The sequence below is a fragment of the Osmerus eperlanus genome, chromosome 17 (assembly GCF_963692335.1).
Source record: "Osmerus eperlanus chromosome 17, fOsmEpe2.1, whole genome shotgun sequence".
In the NCBI taxonomy this organism is placed as follows: Eukaryota; Metazoa; Chordata; class Actinopteri; order Osmeriformes; family Osmeridae; genus Osmerus; species Osmerus eperlanus.
The window spans coordinates 1714159-1741865 of NC_085034.1; the positions used below are offsets into that span (position 1 = coordinate 1714159).

At 45.8% G+C, this 27707-nt stretch overlaps 1 protein-coding gene and 1 long non-coding RNA gene across 2 annotated transcripts in view; one reads left to right on the forward strand and one right to left on the reverse strand.

Moving 5' to 3' along the window:
* The window catches only part of LOC134037496 (troponin I, slow skeletal muscle-like), a 47902-nt gene that overhangs the window by 19235 nt on the left and 960 nt on the right, over positions 1-27707 (reverse strand). The window lies entirely within an intron of this gene.
* LOC134037804 (uncharacterized) lies at positions 9164-10664 on the forward strand. Its single transcript, XR_009932584.1, has 2 exons — positions 9164-9998; positions 10159-10664. It is a non-coding gene; the product is annotated as an uncharacterized LOC134037804 (long non-coding RNA).

The following is a 27707-nucleotide window of genomic DNA, read 5'->3' on the forward strand; positions in this document are numbered from 1 at the left end:
AGTCATTTAGCAGATGCTCTTATCCAGAGCGACTTACAGTTAGTACAGGGACATTCCCCCTGAGGCAAGTAGGGTTAAGTGCCTTGCACAAGGACACAACGTATTTTTGCACGGTCAGGAATCGAACCGGCAACCTTCTGATTACTAGCCCAATTCCCTAAAATACACATATTACTGTTGATGAGTCTTAATTGCAAGGCACTTTCCCTTAAATATCACCCCCTAATATGGCCCACAAATTGAGTAACATAGCACACACAAATCAAATCTCCTACAAATATTTCTGTATTTTTAAACAAATAAAAACTACAAACAGAATGTGTCTTACTTTAAGTTAAATTGTTAGTATTGTATCACTGTGTTGTCCTCCTTGGATTTGTACAGTTGGTGTTTTTGTCAGTTAGTCCCCTTTATATTTTGTCATTTAGCAGACGCTCTTATCCAGAGCGCCCTTTATACAATGTGAAATGGACAGACACTTTTATATTTGATTATATTGTATCCTATATACGGCGGGGCAGTCGGCTACATGTGGGCTTAAGCAATTTGTATTGTTTCAGCTGTTTCTTCTTTGATATGAAAATTACTATAACCACCCTCTAGCTAGCTATCAGATGGTTTGGCTATATATAATGTACATAGAAGGAGTGACAGTTGAATTCAGTTGAAGTTATCTTTTAGGAGTCTTCGATAGTGAACCTATGTTTGTTTATGAAATATTGTAAATTGAGCATTTGGTCTCATTCTAACCCCAACATGTTTTTCTCGCAAATGTTGTTTAGCGTACAAACAACAGGTGTGGGGAATGTCAAAGCTCAACATAGTTTTATGTTTGTGTACTGACTTTCCCAAGGTGTGACTAAGTTTCCAGGAAAAACTCAACTGTATCAGCACACCCCTCTTCTCTATCGGTTTCTTACTTTCCATCCGCTAATTACAGTGTCCAGCAACAACCCGACTCTGTACCGCCCTGCAGCTAGGACTCCACACTTTCGTTTATTCATGCTTCATTTCCTAGACCTGTTGACCACCACCCCCAGCTCAGTGTGATTTTGTTGTTCTAGAGTCGGTCACTGGGACGAGTGTATTCAGCTGTTGCTAGGTGATCTGCTTTATCGCAGCCCCAAGCCCAGCTCACAGCTCAAGGAAGGTTTGTGTGATGCCATGTGCTTGAATTCTTGTTTTGACTTCTGTGGTATACTTGTCTGTACAAGGTTGATAACGTGAAATGTCATCTGACGAAAAAACCGTTGGAGATTAACTGACGTCACGCAAACACCGAAACGAAGATACGGTACCAACTCCTGTCTCAAGAGCCGCTGTTTTCTGTTCTTTGTGTTTCTGTCAGAGGGAACTCTGGAGGTAGAGAGCTGTATCTTTCCCATCAGGAATGTTTTGTCAAAGAAAAGAACAGAATGAGGACTTAATGTTTTTCCTACATTAATATTTAATTTGAGCTCTCGCTCGCCCTCTACTGTCTCTCTCTTTCTCTCTCCATTTCCCCCTCTTTCCCCCTCCCCTTCTCCCCCTTTCTCTCTCTCTCCCTCCCTTTTCTTTCTCACTCTTTCCCTCTATCCTCTCTTCCACTCTCTTTCCCTTCCCCCTCTCCCCCCTCTGGGTCTCCCCCTCCCCCCCCCCCCTCTCTCCCCCTCTCCCCCTCTGTCTCTCCCCCCCCCCCCCCCTCTCTCTCCCTCTCTCCTTATCTTGAACTGGCCTGGGGTGTAATTGACTGCAAAAGCGTGAAAAGGGGGGTCTTTGTGGACGGGAGGGCAAACATGCTTCTCCCCAAGGCGCCCAATGTCAGCTCTCATTACATCTAGCCACAGAGCCTTGGGCCAATTAAGGGAGAGGACTGTGTTCCTACAGCTTTGGGATTGGTCGTCCAGTGCCGCCCCTTACCATTCCCACTGTTGACATTATGGGGATAATGATGAACCAGTGGGAGGTTAGAAGCAGGGAATGTTTTGAGTAGTGTGCAGTTGGGAGAGCAACTAAGGAGTCTGTTTTACTGTATAAACATTAGGCAGGCTCTGAATCTAAACCAAGCATGTTTTAACTGGTAAGAAAGGCAACTGCCTGTCATCTTTTTGTGGTGTCGGTGGTTTCATGAATGTGTTTCATGTGGGCCTGTTTGTATCTCTCAGCCCACACCAAAGACAAAACACTGTTGCCAATTGTTAATTCGGCTTTCATCCTCTGAATCCAAACCCATGAATTTGGCACACAATGGTTCCCAACCCTTCCACTTCTCCTCCTCCACACATGCACTTTCAGAGGAAAGCAATTCATTATGCGCCAAATGGCCCGCAGAAAGGGTTGTTTCTTTTTGGAAAGGGCCCACATTACCCATTTCAAATGATTGAATCTCACAATGATTTGAGGTTAGAGTTTTTAAGCCTCGGAAAAGTACATGACACAGCAAAAGAGTTTTGGATGTAAATCTTGTGAGGAGGATATGGGGGGGGGGGGGGGCTGACTGTATTGACTTGCAAGCGAAAGCTGTAATTTCACCTGGACACACCAAGATTTGATCTTGTCACCCAACTCTTCCAACACTATAATTTTTTTGTTGCAATCATAAACTTTCAAACCTCTCATTGAGGTAACATAACATCTTATACAGTATATCGGCTCAAAGCCAGTTCTGACTATGATATAATCCCTTTTTCAACACCCGTCTCTCTCTCTCTTTCACTCTCTTTCTCTGTCTTTCTTTCTCTCCCTCACTCTTTCTGAAAGCCCCCTGTCCTAATGTCCTGATGTAAATCTAGGCTGTCATTGAAGGTTATCTGTCCTGGAGGAGAGAGAGATGGATGGAGAGAGGTCTGGAGAGAGAGAAAAAGACGGCACAAAGCAGATTACCTCAGCCAATCTGGCCCTGCTCCATTTGGCACTTGGCCCATTCGAAAAAGAAGAAAAAAAACCCCAGCCTTCTTGGATTTGAACCAATCAGAACAGCGTTTGGTTGGTGCTATGCAAAGACATTGAAGGAGTGGGCTTAATGGATTGGGTCATGGCCGTCTGGGAACTGACATTAGCTAGACTGCAACCTCTTAATGTAAAAAGATCTGCTAGGCCCATCTGGCCAGCTGTTCCCTCAGATCAATGCATTGCTCTTACATCATTGATCCTGTAAGAGGAAGAGGATATTACTTTCTAAAGAAGCACAAGGATTGGCTATTGGGGAACAAGACAGTTGACCCATGTTGACCAATCTGTATTTCAGTGTTTCGCATGTACAAGAGCCAGTGTCTTTTCCACACGTCATACTGTACATTTTCAAATACCACACACTCACAGTGATTGCATCATCTGTTGAATGAGCCTGGTTTAAATATCCCAGAATGCACTGGGGGCAACAGGTGCTGTGTGGGTGTATAGGGGATGCATAGTTAAGTGGGGTTGACCCATTTACTCACAAGGTCAGTAGGTACATTCGTGAAACCTTTTATACATGTGCATGTTTACGAAACAGCATCACAACTGGAGTGTCAACATTTCTGTTCTCAGTTTTTCTCAGTTTAAGTTTTTCTCAGGGGCTGAAAGGATGTACATATATGGAATGTGGTGCCTGCAGTAGAGATGAGACGTGTACATGTGTACCAGGATAAGTAAGTTAGCATGTGTACCTACCAGGTATGTACGTTAGCATGACCAGTACTAGATGTGGGATGCCTATATTAACTTACATCCTTGAGGATCAACTTGACCATTTCTGTGTATCTTCTCAGAATGTCAAAAGGGAGTTTTCCCTCACCTAAAATGAACCATAGGCACAGACAGTCATGTTTATTGGGTGTGCTTTGCCTTCGGCAAGGGCACAACCTTTGTTCTCTCACATATATATTTATTATTTATTATTGTTTATTTTCGCCCCCCTAAGGATCAGTCAATATTTGGACTACATACACAACGGCGGTGTCAAAAGGTTTGTCTTGGTAGCGATTGCGTTGGTTGTATTTTTATTTACGTTCCGTTGCATGGTTTAAGTAGAAATTGCGTTTTTGTGGTGAAAAGTGAAGCTAACGGTGGCTAATTTGCTAGCCACAGTCAATGACGCTACTAACGTCACTACGTCACTAACGTCACGAAAACACGCGTGACTACCTGTAGCAGAACATTCGTTTTGCATCTGTTAACTTGGGGGATAGCTAGGCTAACTATAGCTTTACTGCACGGCAGCTGCAGAAACGCCACAAGCAAAGAGGCCAGGGTGATAACTATTTACTCATTTTACTTTGTGATGTGAAACACAATTATGAAATGTAATGTACAATATTAGCTGATATTATTAAGGAAGTAGGCCCACATCTACTTTCGGAAACGGTAGTTTACTATTTCACTGAAGCATTAGCATCATGACATTAGCCTCTGTTGCCCGGGAAACACATACCACAGTGGTCTATGATGCATCTGTTTTCAATCGTTAAAATAAACATTCCTCACAAATACATTTTCTTTGTAGGATTTATTATGACATTACATCACAAGTAAACGATTTGTTGGTGAAATTATCATTACCTGTGGTTTCAAACCAGTGTTGCTCATTGCAACGCTGTAGCCTACGCGAGACACGACCAAAACATTTAACTTACACAGCTGTTTAGGAAGTCAAACGGCGACAGAACATGTTCAGCACTCCCCTTACTTAAATCAAAAGTCTTTCAATAGGTGAAACTATCTGACTACTAACCTGAACTTCATTGCCACAGCCTAAACTTTGTCAATCTGTTCATTAAAATAATTAATTTCAGCCTAAACCGTACAACGGAACGTTTAATCGAATTCAACCAACGCAATCGCTACCAAGACGAACACAGCAGTAGTCTAGTACTGTACTGTAGTAGTAGAATTTACCGGGGCAGCTTCTCCACACAGGGCTATATCGCATTTTGCGTTGTTACTGACAATGATCGCTACCAGTGAGCTTTTTATGAATGAGCGATTTTCCACTAAATAAATGTCAAGCTTATTTACGTTTTTGGGGGCATATTTTCAGTTAGCAGATGGTACTGTTTGAATCGCGATTCTATCTTCTGCCGGTAACGTCGTAGAATAATCTTCAAAGGGGGTTCTTTATTAATGAATGAATGCAATATGAGTAGGCTAAATGCCTGAAAATATCACGAGAAGGGAAAACTTAAAAGGATGTTTAAGTCATAGAGATTAGGTCCATTTTTACACCGGTCTGCCAAATGTATTCGTTTTGATTCAGCTATGAGGCTGCCTCTTGCAGGGGATATTACATAATAAGTAGGCCCTATGCATTTTTATATAAAATATACAGGAATATCAGTTGTAAAAATTGAATTAAAATCCTTGTACAACCGACGCAAGCAAGCACACCCTACAATTTCCCCAGAAATTGTACCCGCTCTAGTTTGTTTATATTTTTCTCCTCAAGTATTACTATACAGGTCTGTAAAAAGGCCCACAAACCATTGTTGGGCTCATCAACCGTCAGACTGTCCTCGGTTCATTAATGTCCATCCTGGTATGGATTTTTGGCCTGCTGCAGGTAATTTGCTTTGCTTTGCTTGGCATCATTAACAGCTCCTCAGTGCAACACAGTCTCTTTAGCTCCTCCATCTTTGTGTTCCTCCGTCTATCTGTTCTTCTTTTCTCTGCTCTGACGTCGGGTTCCCTCACTGTGAGGGGGTCACAGAGTGCTGCACTCTAGATGCATTAAACGTTGATTACATGTTGCCATGTTCCAGCTTAATTATATTGGTGAAGTGGATTGTGTGTATGTGTGTGTGTTTATAGTAATACTACACTTAATATTATTACTGAAGTTGTTCCTCTTCCTGCTGAATTTGGACTGTCGGCAATTATGCAGCATACAGCTGGTTACCTCCAAAAACAAGGCTCTGAAGAGAGACCTCTGTGGATATTATTGAAGGGATGTATCAAACAGGCAAGCACTGTCCTATCTGCTGACACAGCTACCTCTGCAGAATAGGAAATAAACTATAATGTGTGTGTGTGTGTGTCTGGAAGAGAGAGAGCGAGAAAGCAAGAGAAAAACGATGACTGAACCAAAGACGTAGAGAGAGTGTTCATGCATGCCTATGAGTGTATGAAGCGACAGGAAGCAGGAGCTTGCAGGCGTGGGCTAGCAGGTAGGTGACTTTCAGCCTCCCAGGGAGCAACATCCGCCCCCTCTCTGCAGAGTCACTGCACTGCAGAGGAAACTTGAACTGTGTACAGCGCCCCTGAGCATGCTTCCTCCATAACACATGCTCCCCACGAACAGACGGCCCCACGTCACCCGGACACCCTCCACGCTGTGGAGTCCCTCCCTCTGTGATTGCACATTTGAATCCCCAAAACCACTCTCCGGACTGATTGGGACGTGTTATGGAGTCAGGTGGCTGAGCGGTTAGGGAATTGGGCTAGTAATCAGAAGGTTCGATTCTTGGCTGTGCCAAATGACGTTGTGTCCTTGGGCAAGGCACTTCACCCTACTTGCCTCAGGGGGAATGTCCCTGTACTTACTGTAAGTCGCTCTGGATAAGAGCATCTGCTAAATGACTAAATGTAATGTATGGGTGAATATGTGTACTATTTGCACCATTTTGGCAATGTGATTTTATTAAAATGATGAGTCATGGTAGATTCAGGCATGAAGGTTATCAGTCTCAACCTTCTGTTACTGTCAATATACGTAATGTAATCATATATAAATAAACTAGGTAAAATAAATCATTTAAAAAAAGCTAAATATACACTAAAACTTATGTGTTTTTGTTCAATTCAGTGTTTAATACTTTCACTTCGCTCTGGATAAGAGCATCTGCTAAATGACTAAATGCACTTCAGTCCATGTTGCGACATCTACTAAAAACAAACAGACATTCATATCTGGCTGTTCTTTTTTTACAGGAAGTGTAAATTATTAGAGAAAGTATCATTATCACAAATCGACTATTAATAAAAGCTATTTACATTTTGTGCTGACGACGCAACCTAAAATATGTCTTGTCTGCTATGCCACAATCCCATAATAGTTGTTTGCCAAGAAGTATATTACATATAGCTGACATAATATCTAGGTAGTTCAATATATTATTACTGAATGTGTGTGTGTGTGTGTGTGTGTGTGTGTGTGTGTGTGCGCGCGTGCGTGCATGTGTGTGTGTTGGGTGGGTCTTTCACCTACTAAATATTTCACAAGTGAAAGATTGATAGTAGAACGGCAATACATACAATAAGCGTTGCCATTCTTAGGTTTCTGGTTTGTGTCTACTTGTCGTTTTGTCTGTCACACACACAAAAGTATTTGGGTCCATTATTAATAAAACGTTGGATTTGCTGACCTCGTGTGGCCTCAAATTAAACTACACTGAGCAGTTTACTGGTCAACGAGGATCCAAGGTCAGTTTAGAGGTTTACTGATGGTGTCTTTGGTAGGTGGTGGAGATAAAAATCTGATTTTGGATCAGGGTAAAGACATAATCTATCGTAAAAGCACGATGGCGTCACTTGGCGGTAAAAGTCAGTAAGTACAACATATACACATTATAACACAGAACGCAAGAAATAGCGATGAAAGGAAGAAAAAGATTTCAGCCCTGCAATTATTATAGCCTATATATTTTTTACTTTCAGACACATTTGTAAAAAAACAACAACAAAATCTAGGGTTAAACTCTTTTTTTAGAAACATTACAAAACATTTGCTTTCCTGAGATATTAGAAATAATCATGATTTGTTTCTAATTGGGTGTGCTTTGCCTTCGGCAAGGGCACAACCTTTGTTCTCTCACATATATATTATTATTATTTTTTTATTTTTTTGCCCCCCTAAAACTCAGTCAATATTTGGCCTACATAGACAACGTAGGTGTCAAAAGTTTCGTCTTGGTAGCGATTGAGTTGCTTCTATTGGAATTTACGTTCCGTTGCATGGTTTAGGCTCAAGTTAAGTTTTTGTGGCGAAAAGTGAAGCTAACGGTGGCTAATTTCCTAGCCACAGTCACTGACGTTACTAACGTTACTACGTCACTAACGTCTCGAAAACACGTGTGACTACCTTTGGCAGAACATTCGTTTCGCATCTGTTAACTTGGGGGATAGCTAGGCTAACTATAGCTTTACTGCAAGGCAGCTGCAGAAACGCCACAAGCAAAGAGGCCAGGGTGATAACTATTTACTCATTTTACTTTGTGATATGACACACAATTGTGATGTGTAATGTACAGTATAAGCTGATATTATTAAGGAAGTACATCTACTTTCGGAAACAGTAGTCTACTATTTCACTGAAGTATTAGCATCATGACATTAGCCTGTGTTGCCCGGGCAACACATACTACAGTGGTCTATGATGTAGCGTTATCTGTTTTCAATCGTTAAAATAAACATTCCTCACATATACATTTTCGTTGTAGGATTTATTCTGACATTAGTAAACGATTTGTTGGTGAAATTACCATTACCTGTGGTTTCAAACCAGTGAGTTTGAAACCACAGTTAGCAGATGGTACTGTTTGAATCGCGATTCCATCTTCTACTGCCGGTAACGTCGTAGAATAATCTTCAAAGGGGGTTCTTTATTCATGAATGAATGCAATATGAGTAGGCTAAATGCCTTAAAATATCACGAGAAGGGAAAAACTTAAAAGGACGTTTAAGTCATAGAGATTAGGTCAATTTTTACACAGGTCTGCCAAATTTATTCGTTTTGATTCAACGATGAGGCTGCCTCTTGCAGGGGAAATGAGAAGACATCTATTTCATTCTACACTTCACTCGTATTTTCAGTTGTAAATGAGCAGCAAAAAAATTATTTTAAATCTATGTAATCTTTATAAATAATAAGTATGCATTTTTATATAAAATATACAGAAATATCAGTTGTAAAAATGTCGTCCAAAAACGGACCCCTGTGCAACCGACGCAAGCAAGCACACCCTACAATTTCCCCAGAAATTGTACCCTCTCTAGTTATCATTGTTACAACAACACATCACAATGTCACAATCAGGCAGCAAGCAGATCCAACCAGATCATTAGCTACCTCGTCATCAAACGTTTGGAGTTAATGCAGTAGTTCAACAGTAGGAGGTGCTATCTTTTTTCGCGTGACAACAAGTTCGCAGAGGATTGTGGGTCTTTCTGCATTCATGTGCTATGAACGTGAAAGTCACGTTGCTGAGTACCATTTTGAGCAACCATCAGAGAGAGAGGCAGCATCGAGTTGGGCTCTGTCTGTTTCGACGAACTGTATAAAACTGCTTAATATTTGTTGACGCTGATTAACTGCTATTCGTTTTAAATCAAGTCTCCTGTCTCCTGCATACCAATACTAGCCATTAGCTAGTTTGTTTTATTTCAACTTTTTTTTTTTAGAAATGTGTGTTGAGCTAATGGATACTAAAATGAAGAGGGAAGTGATCAGACTAGGAGCGGGTTGTATGCAAAAATCTACAACGAAGCCACCGAAGTGGAGACTACGGAATCTTCAACATTTTAACTCCGAGCAAGAGGCCTTCAAACCGTTGCGTTCCAACGCCGTCAAGACCACGATCCGAAAGTACATTCGTCATCAACAAAGGAGGCAACTAGTAAAACTCTCAAAGGGAGAACGTGTTGTTGAAAACTGTGAGATGATGGCCAGAAAAACGACAGAAGAAAAACAGGAAACCCCTGAAAAAGTTGCTGAACAGCCACGTCCACAAGGAGCAATGGCGCCGATGAACACGACGCAGTACTTGATGGACCTTGTGTATGACGATTTACCCCAGACGCCCAACATGTCTACCGCGGTTGCAGTTTCATGTGACATGTCTGTATTTAACCATGAATCTCTTTTATCCAGGGGCGGGTATGTGTCATTGGACTACGAAAGCTCACTGGTTTTCCAACAGACAGACTTCGACGAAATGTTTCGCCATTTTGGATCGCACTGATCTGGAGTGAACTGGTTTTGCTGAATGAGACAATCCCCCAGTATTCCCGTTTACGGTGACTCGAAACTACCAGTTCGCTAAAAGGTGTGCAAAGGTCATTGTAATTGCCACAGACAGTACACACTGGTTTTATTTTGGCGTTTGGTAAATTGTATTCTGTGCTTGGAAGTGTTCGAGTTATTCAAGTGTGGTCGAATTGCACAATCATGTTACATGATTCATTCTCGGGCTTTCCTTCTCACAGCGACGCACCGGACGCTGCCCGCCTGTAGGGGGCGCTTCCCCTCACAGCGTCGCGTCCCATGGAGACCGATCACGGCTTCTCGCCTCTGCGCTGGCCGCCATTTAGGTACTCCAGGTAAAGCCGTTTTACCATCAGGTGAATGTGGCAGGTACCGGTCGCACTGTATGCCTTAGCGTTTGAATGTGCATTTCACCATGTTTTGATTGAACGTTTCAGAACACGCAGTAGACCAAACATGTCGGAAGTGCCCAGTCGACCTGAAATGTGAAGTTCTGTTTTACAGAGCTATGTTATTGAGCATTTTCCAGGTTAATGTGGTCTCAGGCGTGCAGTCCAAACAAGGAAACGAGGAGTCAACTCTCCGGAGCACAGTGGATTGGTTTTGTTTTACGTCATGGGTAATTCCGGTGATCTTTCATGTTTATATATAGAATTGTAAATGATTGCGTGAATGTTTGTGTTGCGAAGCTTCCGTCCCTAAATAAAAGCTCTTTACGGAAGTAAAATGGCTTCTGTCTCCATGTATAAGTTTGGGAACGAGGTTTTTACCCAAATGCACAACACGCAAGGTTCTGGGCTAATTAACATGACTGTCAAAGGCAGGTATTTTGGGTGGGGATAGTTGGTATATATCAGCAGTGGGGGATAATTTCCTCTTATTGAACATAAGTGTACATTATGTGCAGTTAAAAAGGGGCAAATCTTTTCAATTGTTGCCTATAAGAATCGAAATCTGGGTTATAAATTACAGGCGGTGTTTAAAAGAGGCTCAATGTTACTAGTAATGTGGATTTCGGTCCAGTGTACAGCGGAGGGATATATAGTTCTTGACTAAGTATCGCGAGATTACCATGGCCACATCCTAGCGACATTTTTCACTCCCGGACAACGTTTTCAAAACGTCATACCTTGATCCTAAAGCCTTTAACTCTTTCAATTGCAGTTTGCGGAAGTCGCCACAAGGTGTCACCCTAGTCCAACACAAGGTAAGTGGATTCAGAATGTGGTCAGGTCAATGGGATACAATGGTTAAAAGTCTCCAGTTGAGGTGTTGATTATTAGGGGTCCGTTTTTAGCTAGTGCCAGCGTGTTGCATATGTCACACGTCCTCAGGGCCACTGCTTTAAACTTGGAGGCTGGTTGGCAGGCAGGCACAAACGACTCGGGTTTCACTCCTGGGGTGACAACATCCTTCGTTTCTGGAAGATTTGTTATGTGCGCCCGGGGAAAGCTACCAAGCTAACAGACCTTTGCTTATTCAGTGGAGCAATGGCAAGGCTATGTAAATACTATTGTGGCAATTGTACAGTTTTTAGACTGGCGTGAGAATATCTGTATGCTAAATCTTTACTTTCACGGTCGTAACTGAATTAAAGCTATTTGATCTTCCAGTGTCTTTCTCCTTTACAGAACTAAAGCACTTGAGAGATTGTTTGTATTGTCAACACTGCCACTTCTCCCAGCTAAATCGTGTTCTGAGTTCGGTTTTCTGCGTGAGCATGTCACTATCAGGGCCTGTTACGGACTCCTAGCGGGAACACGACTTGCTTGTCCTTACAGGAAGACACACACAGCCAGAATGTACATACAGTTCTTTTAACTGGACTGATTAAAAGTGTTGGATGTGAGTGAGTCAATGTTTAAGGCTGTTCTTATTTTTGTTTTCGTTACTGTGCCTCTTGTAGTGAGAAGACTAATCAAGAATCCCCTTCCGTCAGAATAGTCTGGCGGTGCTTCGTGAATTAAAGGGGTTGATATTTAAAATCCTCTTCACACAGGAAAGCTGAAACATCTTGAAAACATGATGATTATCTGTCAGTGTTGATGGTTTGGTGTGAGCTCGGTCAGTTGGCTGAGCGGTGAGGGAATCGGGCTAGTAATCCGAAGGTTGCCAGTTCGATTCCCGGTCATGCCAACTGAAGTTGTGTCCTTGGGCAAGGCACTTCACCCTACTTGCCTCGGGGGAATGTCCCTGTACTTACTGTAAGTCGCTCTGGATAAGAGCGTCTGCTAAATGACTAAATGTAAAAATGTAAAAGCTCCCTTGTGAACAAAGAGATCAGATTAGAAAGTTCCTAGCCGAATCAAAATAAAGGAAGCAGTTGCCAGTCGGACTCCTGTGAAGGGGGTTTTGGTGGAGCTCTCGTGTTGAAAGACCTGGCCTCAAGTGAACATCAAAGTGTGAACATCAAACTCTTCATCAGAAGTGAAGAGTTCAGTAGCTTACTACTGGTAACAAGGAGTAGGAAAGCCAGTTATTGTGTTAACACATAGTTTGAAACTAGCTGGATCCTCCTTTAATATAAACGCTGGCTTTCCCAAGATGTATAAAATAGTTTGTGTGGTTGACAGCCCCAAAATGGCCCCCCGATACCACTCATTGTTCAGCAGTTTCTCACTTGGGTTGTAGGAGCAGACATTTTGATAACCTGAGCCAGTCAGCCATCACGTTTACATGAGAATATAAAGGTGAATCTCTATGAAGGTTGAGTACAAAGAAGAACATCCTTTTATTCCAATCTGACCTTCAAACTGAGCATTAGAGACTTATTGAAGGGGCACTTTGATGGGCACGCCATCTTATAGGAGACACACATACGGAGAAGAAAACACACTGGCCACTCCAAGGAATACCGGATGGCCGCATGATCATTGACACACAAACACGCAGAGGCCACCCCTTGAGGGACACCGGAGGGATGCACACACAGACAAAACAAACACCACCCCACAAGGACATGAGCCCTGGGCATAAGCCAGACAAAGGTCACTCTATCTTGTCACCATTTTGTTTGATCGCCAGTAATGAAAGGAGGCAGGCCCTTGGTAGTTCTGTGTGTAGTCCTGTTCACTTTTCTCTACAGCTTCGCATAATCAGTTGATTTCCCATTTGTGGTGGTATTGATGTGACAACTAGGTCTTTATTAAATAGATTTCAAATAGATTTTCTCAATTTCACTCTTTCTCTCTGTCACTTTCTCACAAACTCCCTCCCTCTCTCACATTCCCTCTCCCTCACACTCTCTCTCCCTCACATTCTCTCTCCCTCACATTCTCTCTCCCTCACACTCGCTCTCCGTCACACTCTCTCTCCCTCACACTCTCTCTCTCTCCCTCACACACTCTCTCCCTCACATTCTCTCTCCCTCACAGTCCCTCACACTTTCCCTCACACTCTCTCTCCCTCACATTCTCTCCCATTCTCGCTTCCTCTGTTTCTCTCTCCATGGCGAGTTGATGGCAGAGTGTTAATAGAGAAATCTAAGCTACAGTCTAGGTCACAGGAAGGAGAGCACTATGGCGGACCACCATTTTCTGACGTTTGCAGGGTGACCCATTTGAAAGCTCTCACTGTTCTCCCAGAGCAGGCCACCACACACACACACACAGCATACTGTATGTATACACGTACAGCGCCATACACACACTGACAGGAAGTAGGGCAGGGAGAAGGTAGGAGGGAGGGGTAGTGGTGTACCTGGGGGGGCCTGCGCTCCACGCTCCACCAGCTCATTAGTCCAGGCAGACCCAGCCAGTGCAGGCAGCGCCCGTCTATTTCAGTACCCACCTCTCTTCGTTCTGGTTCTCCACAGAGACCCACAGCGGAACATTAAATGTCCGTTGACCCGGCGTCACCAGCGAAACGTAGACGTAGCCAGTTCAGTAACACCGGAGCAAGTGGTGGTGGGTTCTGTCTCTCTCTCTCTCTCTCTCTCTGTCTCTCTCTCTCTCTCTCTCTCTCTCTCTCTCTCTCTCTCTCTCTCTCTCTCTCTCTCTCTCTCTCTCTCTCTCTCTCTCTCTCTCCCCTCTCTCTCTCTCTCTGTCTCTCTCTTCTCTCTCTTGCTGTTTCTCTCTGTCTCTCTCTTCCTCTGTCTCTCCCTCTCTCTTTGCACCCCCTAACTGTGTCAAGGACACAAGGAGCTTGGCCTGTCATAGACAGAGTGTGTGTATTGACGTTGTGTTGAGAGCATGTTGACACACACATCTCGCACGCACACACACACACAGACATACGCACAAGTAACCTGACCCACATAGTGCACCTGTCGCTCTCATCAAACACTCTCCTGTAGGACCGTCTCACAAATAATGAGTTTGGTCACATGACCCTGTTCTTATTCAGAGGTGATGAGGGAACACATGGGAAAATCATGTCCTTGTCTTGACATTAGTATAATGTCGCTGGCAGAAAAGTACTGAGCTCTCTAACCCATGGGTGGTGGGTTGCCTTGAGAGCTGTCTGACCAATGTCACACAGGAGAGCATTGTACTGTAGCTCATTGAGCTGATATTAAATATGGAAATGACTTGTCATCCACACTATGAACAGTGTTAAACAGACATGTAGATGGTTTAACTTTGTAAGCACCCGGAGTGTCATCTCTCCAATGGAGGCATGACTCATCCAGTTTTCCTTACACCCGACTAGCCACTCACCACCTTCATACTTGTGTCATCTTAGATCCAGACGGATGGCGGTTGCCCTTATGGGGGGCTTTTCTCCATTGACTGACCTGTTTGTAATGCTCACTTCCTGGAAACTGTCTCAGGCCAGTGGAATTTCCTGGAAACAACCAATGACTACAAAAGGGTGTTCAATATACCTACATACCAGCTGAACTGGCCCCTCACCACTGAGGCTAGCTAAACAAACGTCTTGGATCATGGTTAGGGTTAGTGTGTGTGTGTGTGTGTGTGTTGCGTCAGCAGTGCTGGTGTACTTGCTGTAGCTGAGCAGTGTAAAGAGCCTGTATTATGACTGCTGTAAATCTATTGTGACATTAACCTGCATGTCACAGTATTAATGATGACTGTGGACAGGCCGGTCTGGGGCACACGCCTCACACACACACTCACACACTCACAAACACTCACACACACACCGTACACAGATAAACAAGGTTCCTTGATTCACTCAATGTTAATCAGCAGTAGCAGCACTAATGATGATTAGCTCAAACACACACACTGTCTCTCTCCCCTCTGTCTGAACTGGCCGGTTGGGGCACTGTGGGTGATAGATTGGGACTGCAGATTCCCATGATGCACCTGGTTTCATACAAGGTCAGCAGGTCAGCGTCCCAGGCCGATACCCAGGTCCTCGTCTCTGATTGGAGGTTTGCTCTCCGTGAGGCTGTCATAGTTCCACCAACCGGTGCATGGAGATGCTGTCTGTGGCTTTGTACATTTACATTTAGTCATTTAGCAGATGCTCTTATCCAGAGCGACTTACAGTAAGTACAGGGACATTCCCCCGAGGCAAGTAGGGTGAAGTGCCTTGCCCAAGGACACAACATCAGTTGGCATGACCGGGAATCGAACTGGAAACCTTCGGATTACTAGCCCGACTCCCTCACCGCTCAGCCACCTGACTCCCATAGCTTTGTAACTCTACTGTCACACAGACATGGATGAATCTTGGAAGAAAGCGTACCCCCCCCCCCGGAGAACATTTGAATGACAGTTATGAATACCGCCATAAATACTCAAACGTAAATCCATGAATCCAGTCGTTCTAGAGCCCGTCTCTCTATCCCCTGTTGCAGTGGACCATAGCTTGTGAAACACACATACGTCTGTGAAAAGCAGAAACACTGCGACACCTCGCAGAAACACTACAAACTCAGCAGAAACACTACAAACTCAGCAGAAACACTACAAACTCAGCAGAAACACTACAAACTCACCAGAAACACTACAAACTCACCAGAAACACTACAAACTCCCCAGCTCAGTTGCTGTGGCATCGTTCCGGCGGCAGCTTCAGTTCTGGCTTTAATTGTTTATATTTTTTCGGTGGCACTGGTGAGTGTAAACAGCAGATGGCCGTGTACCTGAACAGCGTGACATCAGCTTCATCACGCACCACTAAACAGTATCAGTAACCAGCACAGACATGCAAATATAAACACTTTTGCTGCATAGCTTCAACATTTCCTGTCATCCCAGACCAGAGGCGTACGTGTTGGATACAAACATGCACACTGTCCACTTCCTTCCCCTGAAGCCTGAGGAGATAATGAACAGCTTTAAGTCAGAATCTTGCCTGAATATTGAAATGTAAATAGTTGCAGCCTTATCCACACAATGAGATATAATGAATGTCTTTAAGTCTGCAGTCTTGGCTGAATATTTTATTGTAAGTAGTTGCAGCTTTTTCCACGTGAAGCGTTATGGTGTTAGCCCGGGGTAATGAGTGATGAGTGTCAGGAGCTGTTCGTTAGAGGAGTCACACTCGTTAACCTGCCGGTAATCACCTCCGCTGCTCTGTCGGACCTTCTCACCCCCCACAGCAAGTCACAGTCACTGACACTCACCCCCCACAGCAAGTCACAGTCACTGACACTCACAGCAGAAGCACAGACAAGCTGACCAAGGAGACAGCCTGCGGCAATAACAGGGAGGTGTGTGTCAGGTAGCGTCTGTCAGGTAGTGTGTGTGTGTGTATTTATACGTATGGTGTGTGTATGTGTGTACACGTATGGTTTGTGTCTTGGTGTGTGTGCAGGTGTGTTTGTGTCTTGGTGCGTGTGTGCATGTCAGTGTGTGTGTGTGTGTGTGTGTGTGTGTGTATGCCCATGCTGGCGTGTGCCTTGATGTGTGTGTGTCAGTGTGTGTCTGCTTGCCTTGGGGTGTGTGTGTACATGTGTGTGTGTGTGTCTGCGTGTAGCCGGCCCTGAACACACCTGCTGAGCAGACCTATTTTGCTGTTTGAAATTTCCATCCTGCCACACTGGAACGACAAAGCCTTGGGAACAGTTGCTATGACGATGTCGACAACAGCCAAGGAGGAAGGAGGGAAGCCAGGCTGGTAACGCAGTGGCTGGGGACGAGCAGGGCTCCTGAAAACAGGCCTGTGTGCTGTAGTCTCCCTTCTCCTCTCGGCTCTGCCTCACCAGCCGCGCTCCGACTGCCGGCGTCAGGGAGCTGTGTGATTGACTGCAGTGTTTTTGGGATGGCTTCCATGTCAGAAACATCCCATCATTCAAGAGTTCCTCCAGGGACTGTAAGCCCAGAACTGGGACACGGGCGTTGTGGGAGATACCTGAGCAGATTCAGAAGTAGAAACACAACCAGGGTTTAATCCAGGGTCCACAGCCCCATCTGTCAATGTGTGGGAGGTTGACAGTCAAACTAAACACAGATCGCTTTTCAAACTTCACGTCTGTTTTGGGTTTGTCTCTATTCTGTCTCAATATAAATCCAGATTTCTCCAGAAGCGCCGCTGCTGGATCTGGATGGAGAACCTGTGCACGTATTTCCCGGCATTTCATTAGTATTCTTTGAGCGTGAGATCGATATGTTTGGATGGTAAACACTTGCTAGCGAGCATTTTACCCAGTGGAGCCGTGTGTTGTTTAGCTTCAGCTGTGTGGTCAGGCTGGAAGAGGAGTAATTGGCTTGTGTCGATACTGGGCTCTGGAGTTTTGGCAGCAGCTAAATAAGGAGAGAGATCGATGTGAGCCGCAGAGATACAAGGACAGCTATTCCTCACCCCCTCTCCCTCTTTCCTCTCATCTCTCTCCACTCCTCTCCCCTCCTCTCTCTCTAACTCCACTCCTCTCCTCTCTCTCTCCACTCCTCTCCCCTCCTCTCCTCTCCCCACCTCCTGCTGCCTGATATTGCTTGTTTGCTATTTGTCACCCAATGCATGACACACACACACAGTTACTGATATCCCATCACGTCCCCTGAACAGATCATGCACATGCATATATGAAAACATATGCACGTACACACACAATCACATGAACATACGCACTTAACGTTTTGTACTGTGAAGGTGTTTACACTTTAATATCTAATCTGATTCAAACACAGACACTGAACAAGACAGGAGGTTGCCACGGTATCGATCTCTCAGTCATGTTTCAGAATGACAGTGGATAAAAAGTGGTTAGTTTTTTTCCACAGCGGAGAGATGATTCAGTTTAGCAGCTGCAGAATGGTCTACAGAATAAACTAAAAGGAAAAAAAGTCGCTCTTCAGAAAATGACACATTACACATCATAGATGTGAAAGGTTGGATTTCAGGCCATAATGGTGGGTGGGTATGAGTTTACAGGAAGTAAGAGGCATTCAGGGGGAATGATATAGAGAATAGTGTTTTATACACGGCAAGTGTGTTGTTTTGTGTTCATTAAGGTGGTCGCTTTTTATGTAATGGCTATTGTGCTACTTGATGTTTAATTGTCAGTCAAACTCAAAAAACTGAATGGAGTAGTCCTACAGTTTAAATTCAGCTCATTATAGCTTACTGATAAAATCGCAGATGGATCTTAGCAGTCCAAATGTGGGTAACACGTGTAACCTTTCAACAAAACGTGCTTAAAATTAAATGTGCAATTTACTTCTTCTGCCGTGTAGTTATTATCGAATACCAAGCGGGAAGCAGATCTCCCATGTTGTCAAGTCGCTTCCTAATGCTACCGGGCTGTCGTCCCTGACAACCATATCTCCTCCGTAATTATGCAAATGGTTGATGCCACTGCACAGCAGGTGCTTATAAACAAATAAGCCTTTCTCCAGAGAGGGGCTGTCGGCCTGTCCATCCACACATCTCGAGTGGCCGCGATTACCGTTGAAAGTGGAAGCCCGGACTTAATTGAATTTCATGACTCATTTCTTTTGCTTGATTTCTGAAAGGTCAGTTTTTTAACGAAGCCGGCTAGCTCATCTGGAAACACGAGACGGTTCTCCGTTTATTTTATTTGACCAGAAAATTGTTTCCTGTGTTGAAGATACTGAAATAGGCTAAATAGTGTTCTCTCCCCCAGAGGATCCAGGCTCTCTGAGCGTGGATGTGTTGTTCATTAGAGATTAGTTGAATGTTTTCACATGAATAAAAAGCTTCAGATCACAGAAAGTACAAATGCAAGTACTAGGAAGGGAAAAAGGTATCAAATGCACCATGTTCTAATGTTTTCTTTTTTTGCTTCCTTTCCCAGTAGCACTTTACCTTCTATTTTCAAAAGGTATCTAGAACAAACTGTTCTCCCTCCATCCCTTCCCCCCTCCCACCTTCCTTCATTCATTCTCCCATCACTGTAATTGCAATACCCTGCTGACTCCAGAAATAGAAAGAGAACTGCCAAGGTCTGTCTGAGAGTCAGTGGTTAAAATGTCCTTCACAGGGCTGTGGATGGTAGCCTACCCTGTGGGTGGCTGTGCTAACTCTCAGACCCCGGATCACATCTCCTGGCCCCTGGGTAGCTTGTTCGACTGGTGCACTGTAAACACACTTGAGAACTGTTCCTAAGAGTAACTTCTTAATTAGAACAGGATCTAAATTAGAATAGAAATGAGGCTGGATTCGATTATAGAAGACGTTCTGGAGGAAGAAGAAACAAGCACACTTGTATGTACGGTTCTAGGTGGAGAACCCTTCTAAGGGCAGACAGAATGATTTAGCAGTACCGTACAAAGCTGAAAAGGCTTTAACTTTTCTGTCGGAACCTTTGTGCAAAGTGTTCTGTCATTGTATCAAATCTTTCTATGATATAGCGTACAATTCCGTTTTAATAGAATCTAGTTCAGGTGTAGTGGACGTGAGAGTTGAATGGAAATGCATTTCAGAAATGAATCTCGCTTTATTCTCTCTAAATTCCCGTCCTCCCTTTTTATCTTTCAATCACTCTTCTATTCTGACCACGTCTCTTCATCACTGAAGAAAGGTTCTCAAATACATTCCTCTCTGTCTAGAGAGGCCCTCTGTCCAGACACCAGCCCTCTCCCTGGCCCACCTCCACTGTGTCCCACTTATCCATGCTGAGGGCCATGATCATCTCAAAGGCCCTGGAAAACCACAGAGACTAGCGTCATCGAGTGTGTTCCCATATGACTGCGGTGCTGGGGCTCAGTACGTCAATCTCATTTTGAATAAAAGAGCTTTGTCCTTATACCCTGTACAACCCCTTGACAAATGTTATTTCATGTATTTTTAAAAAACAAACGTTGTTGATTGAGACTGTCGGAGACGGGGGACGGCGGACAGGAAAGGACAGGGGCTGGAATTAAACACGTTACCCTGCGCTCTACCCCTTTCACGAACATTACGATGTTTCTGTGCAACAACTTGTATTTCGTATGTGTGTTTCCTGTGTGCGCTGGTGTTTCCCTTCACGTACAAACATGTCTGCGCTACGTGTGTGTTTGGCAGATTTATAGCCTGAAAGGTTGGGTATCAAAGTCCCAGCGTGCAGAGGCAGGGAGCGTGTTATCTCTTTCATTAGCTGTTTAGGCAGACTCACCCCCCCGCCAGGCTAGACAGGAATTCTTACGAAACCGGAACTGGATCCCCGACTGGGTATTCAGATCCATAATTACAGCCCACACAGACGCCCCCCTCTCCCTCTCTCTCTCTCTCTCGCCTGCTGGCGGGGTGTCCGCCCCCTCGCTGGCTCACACAGGACGCCTGATGAAGCACATCACTCCAATTAGAACAGCTAGCCTTTTGGTTACCTGAGAGATGCTTGCGGGTGTTCGTTATAGTTCGATTGAGGTGGAAGAGTTGGGGTGGGTGAGAGAGTCGGGGTTGGGGTGGGTGAGAGAGAGAGAGAGAGAGTCGGGGTTGGGGTGGGTCAGAGAGTCGGGGTGGGTCAGAGAGTCGGGGTTGGGGTGGGTCAGAGAGTCTGGGTTGGGGTGGATGAGAAAGTCTGGGTTGGGGTGGGTGAGAGAGAGAGAGTCGGGGTTGGGGTGGGTCAGAGAGTCGGGGTTGGGGTGGGTCAGAGAGTCGGGGTTGGGGTGGGTCAGAGAGTCGGGGTTGGGGTGGGTCAGAGAGTCGGGGTTGGGGTGGGTCAGAGAGTCGGGGTTGGGGTGGGTCAGAGAGTCGGGGTTGGGGTGGGTCAGAGAGTCGGGGTGGATGAGGACTGGCTGTGAGGTTTATGTGTGTTGGCACAAGGAAGACATGAGTGTTCTTTGGTTCTGTGTGGATTTCTTAGGCTGAGATTTCTTGTTCTTCCCAAGGGGGCAACTCTCCGTTACTATTCTTGTTTTGTATCCTTTCTCTCCCGCTCTTTCTCCCTCTTTCTCTCTCTCTGTCTGTCTGTCTGTCTGTGTCTCTCTCTCTCTCTCTCTCTCTCTCTCTCTCTCTCTCTCTCTCTCTCTCTCTCTCTCTCTCTCTCTCTCTCTCTCTCTCTCTCTCTCTCTCTCTCTCTCTCTCTTCAAACCCCTCTCTGTCTTTTGTCCCCTCTGTTTTAATCTCTTTATCTCTCTTTGTCTGTCTCTCTCTGCCCCTCTCTCTCTCTCTCTCCCCCTCTCTCTTACACACCCAGATAGACACACACATGGGATTAGGAAATGGAGCATTTCAAATCAAAATGGGATTTTCTCACTGATACAGCAAAACCCGCTGCTTAGAGATCCCAGAGGATGACGCAATCCTGGTGTGACAGCCAGTTCCTACTGGTCTGTCTTCCTCAACACACACACACACACACACACACACACACACACACACATACCCATACACACACATACCCATACATACACACACATACCCATACACACACACACATACCTATACACACACACATACCCATACACACACATACCCATACACACACACACACACATACCCATACACACACATGCCCATACACACACACACATACCCATACACACACATACCCATTAACACACAGACATACCCATACACACGCACACCCAGACCCATGTACAGACAGTGAGACAGACACTCAGTATTCTTACAGACACTGACACACACACACACACACAGATGTGGCAGACAGGGATGCTGTTGGGAGAGATACAGTAATCTCATATCCTCACTTCTACCCTGGGCCAGGACAATAAAACCCTGTCATTAGTTTGATGACGCCATGAGCATCTTAACAGGACACCACACACGGCAGGGGATTGGAGGCCTTTGGTCAGGTGACCATTTGATAGACGCATGATTGGCCGCCTACCTGTAGACGAGTTTTAGATTTCTTATTGAGGCTGACTGTGATTGGACAGCTAGCCTATGGAGGTTGTGCGGTTCAAGCTTAATGATACTGCGAGCGGAAAAAATGCTGTGAGAAGAGAATTCTGGAATGGTAGTCCAAGAGCAGATACAGGGTGTGTATTTGTGTGGTCGTGTGTGTGTGAATGTGTTTGTTTTTGGGTGGGCCTGTTTATCTGTGTTTGTTTTGTGTGTGTGTGTGTGTGTGGATAAGCATCATCACAGAGGCACTGTATTTAAGGGAAATTTCCAAGGCCAGTTCTGCATTAACCCTGCATGGGAAACCCATTGTGAAAATCAATGATTCTCTTCTTCGTTGGTGCTGATTGGGTGGAATCAGAAGAGAGGGAGGAGGGAAGAAGCAGAGAGGAGGGACAAACAGAGCAGGAGAACAAGCTTATTATCTTTCACCTAGAAAAACGGCTTTGATTGACATTCTAAAACCTAACACACATGATGTACGCACTCACAAACACACACACTCACAAACACACACTCCCTTCATCAACACTTGGCGGCGCTGTGACTCAACTCTCTCTCCCTCTCCCTCTCTATCTCTCTCTCTCTCTCTATTTACAACCTTTTCTCCTTGTTATTTTTTCACCTGATCCGGCCTCCCCCTCCCTCCTCCTCTCTGTGTCTTCTGCCCCCCTATTGACATGCTGCTTGGTCGCTCCGTTCTAATATCACACCATCTGCCTTGGCGTGTCGCGTTGAGGGAGTCAGTCAGGGGTAATATTCGATGAGCCAGAGCACGGGTGCTTCAGACTGGACCCATTCAGACCCTGGCAACCCTACCCTGACCCAGCCGCTAGCCCCAGGCCCCCAGCCCCCCTTGCTCCTAGCCCCCAGCCCCCAGCTCCTAGCCCCCAGCCTCTAGCCCCAGCCCCCCAGCCCCTAGTCCCCCAGACCCTAGCCCCTGTCCCCTAGCCCCTCAGCCCCTTACCCCTAGCCCCAGCCCCCTAACCCCCTAGCCCCCCAGCCCCTTACCCCTAGCCCCAGCCCCCTAACCCCCTAGCCCCTCAGCCCCTTACCCCTAGCCCCAGCCCCCTAACCCCCTAGCCCCCCAGCCCCTTACCCCTAGCCCCAGCCCCCTAACCCCCTAGCCCCCCAGCCCCTTACCCCTAGCCCCAGCCCCCTAACCCCCTAGCCCCCCAGCCCCTTACCCCTAGCCCCAGCCCCCTAACCCCCTAGCCCCCCAGCCCCTTGCCTCCAGCCCTTTAGCCCCCAGCCCCCTAGCCCCCCAGCCCCTTACCCCTAGCCCCAGCCCCCTAACCCCCTAGCCCCCCAGCCCCTTGCCTCCAGCCCTTTAGCCCCCAGCCCCCTAACCCCAGCCCCCTAACCCCCTAGCCCCCCAGTCCCTTACCCCTAGCCCTTTAGCCCCCAGCCCCTTGCCCCTGGGCAGCCCATGTCACACAATCAACACACACACACACAAACACACACACACACACACACACACACACTTCCCAGCGTAGTCCTGACTTGGTGCTGTCCAGCCTCACGGCTCACACACACACCACGTCGCCCCGGGAGACAGCCGCTGCACTGGACTGTACTGGAGTTTGTGACACTGTCTTGAAGCCCAGGCACTTTGAGCTGATTAAGTGTGTGGGCTTCACCCTGCGAACACGGAGGCCTGTCTCTTCTGGTGAAACATCGCAATGACATGCCTGTGAGGGCAGACAACAGAGTTAGGGTCAGAGCAGCACAACCATGAGAAGTTCCACCGCCGCTCAGAGCACGCCTCCGCTCAGAGCACGCCTCCGCTCAGAGCACGCAGCCGCTCAGAGCACGCCTCCGCTCAGAGCACGCCTCCGCTCAGAGCACGCCTCCGCTCAGAGCACGCAGCCGCTCAGAGCACGCCTCCGCTCAGAGCACGCCTCCGCTCAGAGCACGCAGTCGCTCAGAGCACGCCTCCGCTCAGAGCACGCCTCCGCTCAGAGCACGCATCCGCTCAGAGCACGCCTCCGCTCAGAGCACGCCTCCGCTCAGAGCACGCCTCCGCTCAGAGCACGCCTCCGCTCAGAGCACGCCTCCGCTCAGAGCACGCCTCCGCTGAGAGCACGCAGCCGCTCAGAGCACGCCTCCGCTCAGAGCACGCCTCCGCTCAGAGCACGCCTCCGCTTAGAGCACGCCTCAAAAGGGATTTACGTGATACTCGATGGAGGAGGATGCAGGTTCAACTGAGAAAGGTGTGTGTGGGTGTTTTAGGTGTGTGTGTGTGTGTGTGTGTGTGTGAAGGAGGGTGGGTAAAGTAGTTAGGGGGAGCAGTGTTCATAGATGTTCCAGATCTGACACGCAAGTGTGTAGACACACACACACTCTGAGTGAGATATTTTTAGCCTCTCTGTCCCCAGAGCTCTGAGTACAGACCCAAGGCCTCACTGAGGGTGGGGGAGGGAGTGGAGAGGAGGGGGAGACAGAGATGGAGGAGAGGAGAGGAGAGGAGGGGGAGGGAGAGAGCAGATCAAGAAAGAGAGAGAGTGCTCACTTTGTGCTTTCAATCTTCCAACAGTCACCATTAACACACACACACACACAGACCCCCAACAACCTAACTCGCTCATTAGATCGACGTCTCGGAGCCTGGTGTGTTTAATGGCCAGCCTGAATGCATGTCTGTATGTTTAAGAGCTCTCTTGATCTCCTGTGGTTTAGGGTCGTTGGAGACTAAGCATCCATCTGCCCAAGCTGCCACAGTATCGATCCATTCCAAACGATCCACTAGGAATATTTTCTGAACAAAACATTTGCATATTTCCGCCACATTTGCATTGATTGGCTCTGGTAAAATGCGAGGCTTTAAGGTACAGCTCAGATGACCTTGTGTCACAGCCCTCGTTTGATTGGCTCAATCTCCCTTGAGATAGCTGTTGGTGGGAAATTAAATCACTTCTATATTTGGCATGAATCCAGTCTGGTCATGTGATGTAGTTCATTATTCATTGCCGGCGAGATGTGTTATCGAATTTACCCATCATTGATCTGCATGTGTCAGTCTCTGAAGATCGTTACTTAGACTCCGTCATCTCGCATCACGTGAAGGTTTCGTGTGTGTGTGTGTGTGCCTGAGGATGAACATCATTACTGTGGAGTGTGAGGAGGTGTAGATATCCTATGGTGTGTGCATGTGCCAGCATGTGGGTATGTCCAGCTGAGGTGCCCCTCCTTGCAGCACCAGCCTTGTGTGGGGGTCACACAGAGAGCACAGGGCAACGTTTGGTGTGAGTGTGTGTGAGTGTGTGTGTGTGCGTGTGAGTGTGTGTGAGTGTGTGTGTGTGCGTGTGAATGTGTGTGAGTGTGTGTGTGTGCGTGTGTGAGTGTGTGTGTGTGTGTGCGTGTGTGTGTGAGTGTGTGTGTGTGTGAGTGCGTGTGGGTGTGTGTGCGTGTGTGTGTGAGTGTGTGTGAGTGCGTGTGAGTGCGTGTGAGTGTGTGTGTGTGCGTGTGAGTGTGTGTGAGTGTGTGTGAGTGTGTGTGTGTGCGTGTGAGTGTGTGTGTGTGCGTGTGAGTGTGAGTGTGTGTGAGAGTGTGTGTGCGTGTGTGTGCGTGTGAGTGCGTGTGAGTGCGTGTGTGTGCGTGTGTGTGCGTGTGAGTGCGTGTGAGTGTGTGCGAGTGTGTGTGTGTGTGTGTGTGTGTGTGAGTGAGTGTGTGAGTGAGTGTGTGTGTGTGTCCCGGGGTCTGACACACAAAACCTGACCTCCTTCCCTTCAGTCTCCTCCCATGGTCCCATGCTGCAAGCAGTCAGCATCCCTCAACCACAGGACTACTCAAGCAGAAACACACACACATACTCACGTACACACACATATACTCACATACACACACACACACATACTCACACACACATACTCACTTACACACACATACACACTCACACACATGCACCAGAGGCATCATTGGGTGTGCTTTGCCTTCGGCAAGGGCACAACCTTTGTTCTCTCACATATATATTATTATTATTTTTTATTATTTTTTTTGCCCCCCTAAAACTCAGTCAATATTTGGCCTACATAGACAACGTAGGTGTCAAAAGTTTCGTCTTGGTAGCGATTGAGTTGCTTCTATTGGAATTTACGTTCCGTTGCATGGTTTAGGCTCAAGTTAAGTTTTTGTGGCGAAAAGTGAAGCTAACAGTGGCTAATTTGCTAGCCCCAGTCACTGACGTTACTAACGTTACTACGTCACTAACGTCACGAAAACACGCGTGACTACCTATGGCAGAACATTCGTTTCGCATCTGTTAACTTGGGGGATAGCTAGGCTAACTATAGCTTTACTGCAAGGCAGCTGCAGAAACGTCACAAGCAAAGAGGCCAGGGTGATAACTATTTACTCATTTTACTTTGTGATATGACACACAATTGTGATGTGTAATGTACAGTATAAGCTGATATTATTAAGGAAGTACATCTACTTTCGGAAACAGTAGTCTACTATTTCACTGAAGTATTAGCATCATGACATTAGCCTGTGTTGCCCGGGCAACACATACTACAGTGGTCTATGATGTAGCGTTATCTGTTTTCAATCGTTAAAATAAACATTCCTCACATATACATTTTCGTTGTAGGATTTATTCTAACATTAGTAAACGATTTGTTGGTGAAATTACCATTACCTGTGGTTTCAAACCAGTGTAGCTCACTGCAACGCTGTAGCTTACGCGAGACACACTACAAAAACATCTACACTACAGTACACAGCTGTTTAGGAAGTCAAACGGCGACAGAACATGTTCGGCACTCCCCTTACTTAAATCAAAAGTCTATCTAACTACTAACCTGAACTTCATTGCCACAGCCTAAACGTTGTCAATCTGTTCATGAAAATAATTAATTTCAGCTTAAACCGTACAACGGAACGTTAAATCCAATTCAACCAACGCAATCGCTACCAAGACGAACACAGCAGTAGTCTAGTACTGTACCGTAGTAGTACAATTTTCCGGGGCAGCTTCTCCACACAGGGCTATATCGCATTTTGCGTTGTTACTGACAATGATCGCTACCAGTGAGCTTTTTATGAATGAGCGATTTTCCACTAAATAAATGTCAAGCTTATTTACGTTTTGGGGGACATATTTTCAGTTAGCAGATGGTACTGTTTTAATCGCGATTCCATCTTCTACTGCCGGGTAACGTCGTAGAATAATCTTCAAAGGGGTTCTTTATTAATGAATGAATGCAACGAGTAGGCTAAATGCCTGAAAATATCATGAGAAGGGAAAAACTTAAAATGACGTTTAAGTCATAGAGATTAGGTCAATTTTTACACCGGTCTGCCAAATTTATTCGTTTTGATTAAACGATGAGGCTGCCTCTTGCAGGGGAAATGAGAAGACATCTATTTCATTCTACACTTCACTCGTATTTTCAGTTGTAAATGAGCAGCAAAAAAAAATGCTTTTAAATCTATGTAATCTTTATAAATAATAAGTATGCATTTTTATATAAAATATACAGAAATATCAGTTGTAAAAATGTCATTCAAAAACGGACCCCTGTGCAACCGACGCAAGCAAGCACACCCTACAATTTCCCCAGAAATTGTACCCTCTCTAGTTTAATTTACTAGAATGCTG